The following is a 6,648-nucleotide window of genomic DNA, read 5'->3' as shown; positions in this document are numbered from 1 at the left end:
GATTATGTTATAAATTGTTTCCATTTCAACCATCTTACCACCAAATACAAACTCAGAATAAAATGAACACACAGGAGAGGTAATGAGACAAATGAAAAAGAAGAAGAAATAACGTTTCCTTTTCGATATTTTGAGGCCCAATGCACCTATGAGTCAAATCTTCCCTCCCCTAAAAATATGTTAACCTAAATCAATAAATGATCCTTCTACTTAGTAGTTTTAGATACGTCTTTGTCATTTGTATTCAAAAGAGTCATAACTCTAACAACCATTGCTGTCATTGACAATTTTGTCAAGCCCATGGCTTATCAGAGAAGGATTCCTCTAAGTCAGTGAGAAGGTAAAGGGAAAACAGGTTGAGCATTAAAAACACATAATGACACTGTCATGGTTGTCACAACTTTTGAACTACTGAATTTTTCCTCATAGCACCTCTGAACTACTAATTCCAAGGGAAAATGAAGAGAAAAATTGACTATTCCTCCAAATGGTGTTGATTTGAATTCTTCCAGTCTTAGACAGTGAATATAAATTCATTTTTAATAACTTCAATACTGTGTCACTTTGTGTATGAAAATGAGATAGATTATACACCCAAAAGGTTGTCATCAGAATTAAATGATGCATTAAATGCTTATTAAAAAGCCTTGTAAAAAAGTAAAAACAAAATAAAACTTAATGCCTACTATTAATATTACTGCTACTATTACTAGTGATTTTTACTATTTGTAATATTGAAAAAGGTTTTTTATACTATAGATTTGAATTTGACTGCCAAAGATTTATTTTTTTTTCCAAAAAATAAAAAGAAATCATTATTGTAAATCCAGAGGAAGTACCTTGAAAAGCATAATGTATTCCAAGGTCTACTACTAACTTCTGAATAACCTCATAAGGCAATGTATTTATTTCTAGGCTTCAGTTTCCTCATCTGAGAAAGTATTTCAGTTAGATAGCTGTATGTACGCTGTATCCCAGGTATAATGTACTTTTTGTTTTGTTTTGATTTTTTAGGAACAGGATTTTTATCATCATTCAATGATCTAAAAATATCATTGAATCGTGATTTAATTGAAAAAAAAAGGAGAAAACTGGAAATATTTCAGAACTACCTTAATTGAATAGAGTTTGTACTATGGATTTTGTTTTGTTTTTTATTTTTCACGTTTATTTTAGGTTCGGGGTACCTGTTTAGGTTTGTAATAATGGGTAAATTATTTTATTTTAGGTTCAGGTACCTCTGCATGTTGGTTATATTGGTAAACTGCATGTCATGGCAGTTTGGTGTGCTGATTATTTTATCACCCAGGTAATCAGCTTAGTAAGAAATAGGTAGTTTTTCAATCCTAATCTTCCTCTCACCCTCCACCCTCAAGTAGGTCTTGGCATCGATTGCTCACTTCTTTGTTTCCATAGTATTGTGAATTTGGGACTTAGTCTAGACAGAAATACAATTGCAGTTTAAATCTCATCCTACATTTCCAAGAGTTATTGAGATTAACTCAGGAAGAAGCATCATTTTCAGAAGTATTCTCTCCCTCTGCTGAACTTCAGGATGTTAGTGTGTAGTGGTCTAGTTGAGTAATTATTGAGATGTTATTCCATGGCTTGAAGATGAGTTTGGGGCCTTCCATTAATTTGAGTTATTCCCCATTCCGACTGCCTAATCAGAGTTTTGTTGCAGCTGCTGTTCCTATTTGTTATTACACCCAGCAGTTAATTATAAATGATGTTAAAACATTCAGGCATTCTGATTGCTAATTTGGCTAAATATTACCTGTCTTATAAATCTAAGTAATAGGTGTCGTGTGGACTCAAATGGGTTCTAAAACAGATGGTTACACGAAAACATACATGGATGTGCTGTAGGGGAAGCACAAAAGAGAAAATGAGCAAGCAGTGTGCTAAAATGCTTACCTTTCTCATTAACACTGGCAAATAAATCAGATTTTTTAAAAGATTTGCTCTTTTAATAGGCCATCAATTGCATAGATCTAAATTAGTATCATTCACTTCTTGTAAAACCTGCACAAGTTATAGTTAAAAATATCATACCACAGAAAGATAATAATTAAGTCATTTATAAAATTCACCCTTAATTAAAATAGAATATAGATCCCAAAGCACATATCATCTGCCAAATATATTGTAGTGAAATTTGGATTCATTTGAGAGAGAATTCTGAATGTGGATAAGTATCTCTCCGTATCTCAGGCAACATGCAATGTCTGAAGAGAGTGACAGAAAGGTTTCTGAAGAACCCAACTGGTTATGAATCTTTACTTCATCTGAGAAGAAAACTAAACAGACAGGGAGGCCAAAGGAAAAAATAGTAAATATCTCTAAGATTTCATTTACACAACATATAGCACTCAGGAAGAAACTGTTGAAAAACAGTCTGAGAGAACACACATCATCATTATCATTAATTTATGTTTTCTAGATTTCTGAGTAAATTAATACAAACAAACTAGAAAACAATCTCCATGCTGGGGCCTCTAGAAAGAAGGAAGAAGAAAAAAAGGAAAAAAAATCAACTGTGTGATTGGCTTTCTACTTAGTGAGCTAAATTTAGGGAAGCATAATAACCAGATGTGGCAATAAACCAGACTCAACAGACTTCACTATGACCACTGGCTTGGAGCAAGCTGACACTTGTTATCTATATGGTCATGGAATGGTTTTAAAAAGTCCTTTTTAAAATGGAATTATTGGGGGCGGGGGGAAGACACAATGTAATGAGCTTCTTTATCTGAACCTACTTGATATAATTCATTCTTGTTTAGTAAATCCCTAACTTTCTTTGCCTCAAGAAAATCTTAGCCCTTATCAATTGAGTTACTGTCATCTTTAACTGCTTTATTAGGTCCCCCTTGACTTCTGATTATTTGTATGCTATAACTTCTCATTTCATCCTCTATGTGTTGTAAGGGTTTTTGGTTGTTGTTATTCTTGCCAATATCTTTTCTCTGTGTGAATTACTTTAAGAAAATTATTTGACTCTGTCTTCTACTTCATTATTCTCTCAATCAGTTTTTAATCTGCTGTTTAATTCTTACATTCAATTTTAAATTTGGTGACAACTTACTACCATGAAATCATATGATGAAATAGTAATAGTTGAAAAAATGAATGTTATGCAGCATATTTTATATATATATATCATATAAACTGTTTTTGCTAATGTAAAATATTCATAATGTGTGCGTATTCAAACTCAAACATGATCACACACATATGTGAATGTGTGTAAGATTTTTAACTGGAAAGCTAAAAGTGCTTTCCAGATAAATTGTCATACTATAATCTCAATTGTGCAGAAACAATTTAATTCCCAATTAATAGTATCTATTGAGTGCCTACTCTCTATTAGTATACAACAATTAGTAAAGTAGAAAAAATAAAGCTTAGGTTTTAAGTTTGGGGGTGAAAACTACCATTAAATATAAACTGACACAAATGTACGGTGTTTATAAATACTGTGCTGAAAAATAAAGTATTGTAATGGAAACAGGAGGTATGAAGTGTGCTTTTAAATTGAATGTTAATTAAATATTTTAAGCATTCAAAATAAGTTTTTGAAATACTATGTCAGTATAGAGAATTTATCTCATCACGCTTTATTCTCTTGGTGCTTAAAACCTTCCTAAACTATAGTTTTATCACTTCAGCGTTGCTTTAAATTTATTTTAGCAGCAATTTAATAGTATTGATTGTTGTCTTAGTTATGGAGTTTGGAGCAACATTATATATATATATTACATATAATATATTGTCATTATATATAATGTATATAATATTTTAGTCTCGCTCTTTCGCCCAGGCTGGAATGCAGTGGTGCAATCACAGCTCACTGCAACATCTGCCTCCTGGGTTCAAGCGATTCTCATGCCTCAGCCTACTGAGTAGCTGGAATTACAGGCATGCAGCACCATACCAGGCTAATTTTGGTATTTTCAGTAGAGATGGGGATTCACCATGTTGGCCAGGCTGGTGTGAAACTTCTGACCAAAAGTCATCTGCCCACATGAGCTGTCCAAAGTGCTGGGATTAAAAGCGTGAGCCACTGTGCCCAGCCAGACAGCAGATGTTATATTTTTAAATGTTTTTATTGCATTTTTTAATGTATTTAATTTCTTAAGTAAAGCATTAGTGAAAAGTCAGAGGCCTGCCCAACTTACGTTTTCCCTCTCTTTTCTTAAAAGAAAAGTAAAGGGATTCAGGCATGCACGTCACAGACCAGTTTGACTCTAGATATAAATCGGGTTTTGGGAGCCCAGAGATCAATTATGATTGTAGGCAATTAAAGAAATTCCATCCTCTTGCCAGGAGGTGGCATATGCATGTCCTTGGGCCTCACTTCTGGCCAAGAAGACAAGAGTGTGTCCACTTGGTGGGATTCTGTAAAAAAAACAACAAAAAACAAACAAACAAACAAACAAAAACCAAAAAAAAAAAAAGGGCTTTTGCATTCTCCAACATCAGGACACCAAATTTTTAATTTTTCCTAAAAACCTTACCATGCCTACTACATTTTCTGTAGTTTAGACTTAGGGATTAACTGGAAACATGCAGCGATATCATATCTGAATGAGGACTAGGACATACAATATGCAAGGCAGTGAGCAGGAGAAGAATGCAGGAGTCACAAGGAAAGGGCACCGTGTAGCAATACACTTGGCCTGTTTTGTCCCCCTGGACATTGTTCCATATGAGATCATCTACTTTCCTTATGCAATACAACAGTGTGAGAAAGGTATTCTGTTGCATGGAGCGGATAGCTTTCTAATTGATGTAATTTGTTTGTTTTTCATCAAGAAACATTGCATTTATTCTGTGCCATGGCTTTTATGAAAAAAACCCAGTGAAAAATATTTGCTCTTTTTCATGCTAATGGTAAACAATTGAGCAAAATGTTTCTCACCACAAAAAATGCTTGAGACAATGAATATGGTAGTTTAATTACCCCACTTATCAAAACATCACATTATAACTCATAAACATATACAGTTATAATTTGTCAATTCAAAATAAAACATTTAAAACGATTAGTGATTTATCTTAGAGATATTTCTATCTCTATTTCTGATTAACTTTATAATTAAAAGAAAATAAGAGTAAAGGTAAGATATATTCCCTTTGTTACCAAAACTTACCTGCAAAAATCCTGTTTAGTTGAAAGGCATTAAAAAAAACAACAAAATTTTGTTGTTTTTGTTGTCTTTTGCTGTCTTTTGCTTTTTAACATGGCTGCTGCAGAGCAATCAAAAGAATTTTCTGGCTCTGCCTTCTTTTTGGGAGCAGGGTTCAGATGCTAAGGGTCATTTGCTGGTCAAAGGAAAAGTTACTTTAGTTATGGGCTTCAGAAGTTGCAGACTATCGTTGAAAGCTTTCCAGTAGGATACAAATGGCCTCAGAGCATGCAATTTACCAGTGATTCCACAGTACAAAAGAGAAAAAGGTACTTCAAATGTTATGTGTGCTGTGGTATATTCGATGGGAAATGTTTCAGACATTAAACTAGTTTTATTCTTCTTGTAATATAACATTTCTGATTTTAAAGAGATAAAGTATCAACATTTATAACAAATATTGCATTTCTGTCATTATAAAAGCCACTCATTCTTTTGCAAAAAAATTTAATTATATTTGGCAATTCTGTGCCTGCTTGTCTTATTGTTTATGTAAAGTAAAAAGTCAATAATATAGAAATACAAAAGCACAGTGAAGAAGAGTAGTACTACAATTCTTTCTCTTCATCAGGAAATGAAAAGCAATTTGAACTATGATATATAATATAACTTATTTTATCAATTCAGGGTAAATTTGCAATGTTTCATTAATTATACTATAGATTTTCTTTAAGAAAATTAAGCTTGTCTGAAAATCCTTCTCTTGTTCATTGTAGTAGACTATTCTCAGATATTTTATTTAGCCTTGATTTTTCACTTACGGAATTCATTTTTCTCTCTATTCTATATTGAAGGGATAAAAATATACGAATGAGCTCAGATCATGCTTCAATAAGAAAGTGACATTTTTGTGAGCAAAAACTCGAACAGGTAGTTTGGGAATATGTGGAAGAAGAACATTCAAAGTATTAAGGACATCCCATATAACACTTCATACATAATCCTGTAGTGGCAGCTGAAGGATTGTGTCCAAGTAATGGGAAGGGCTGGTATTGCTGGTGCAAAGAAATGGGAGAGTGATCTGTCTTCTTCTCATTATTGGGATTTGATTACTGTTCTTTGCAACTCTCTACATCTTAAAAAGAAGTGAAAATCTTCATTCATAATTTATGTAAATATCCCAAACTATTATCCTATGAGATGATATCATACTGTATCGGTAATGCTAGTGAGATCCTGCCCATGCAAGGCTTGACCAACATGAAGTGCATTCAAGCTTTTGGAGAGTATTTACATGGCATTTATATTATAATAATTCTTATTATAAATAAGTTTGTGCTTTGATAAATGTGTTTTATTAAAATTTGTGGAGTTGCTTTGGGCTGTAAAGATTTATCAATCTATTTTGGTTTGGGTATTCTCGGTATTCATTTCAAGGAGCTTCTTAAAAAGAATATAATTTGACATTAGTTGTAAATATTTTCCAGTTTTTAATTATTATTTTACTTTTGTTTGT

The sequence above is a fragment of the Gorilla gorilla genome, chromosome 17 (genome assembly GCF_029281585.2).
Source record: "Gorilla gorilla gorilla isolate KB3781 chromosome 17, NHGRI_mGorGor1-v2.1_pri, whole genome shotgun sequence".
In the NCBI taxonomy this organism is placed as follows: Eukaryota; Metazoa; Chordata; class Mammalia; order Primates; family Hominidae; genus Gorilla; species Gorilla gorilla.
This window is presented reverse-complemented; position numbering follows the sequence as displayed.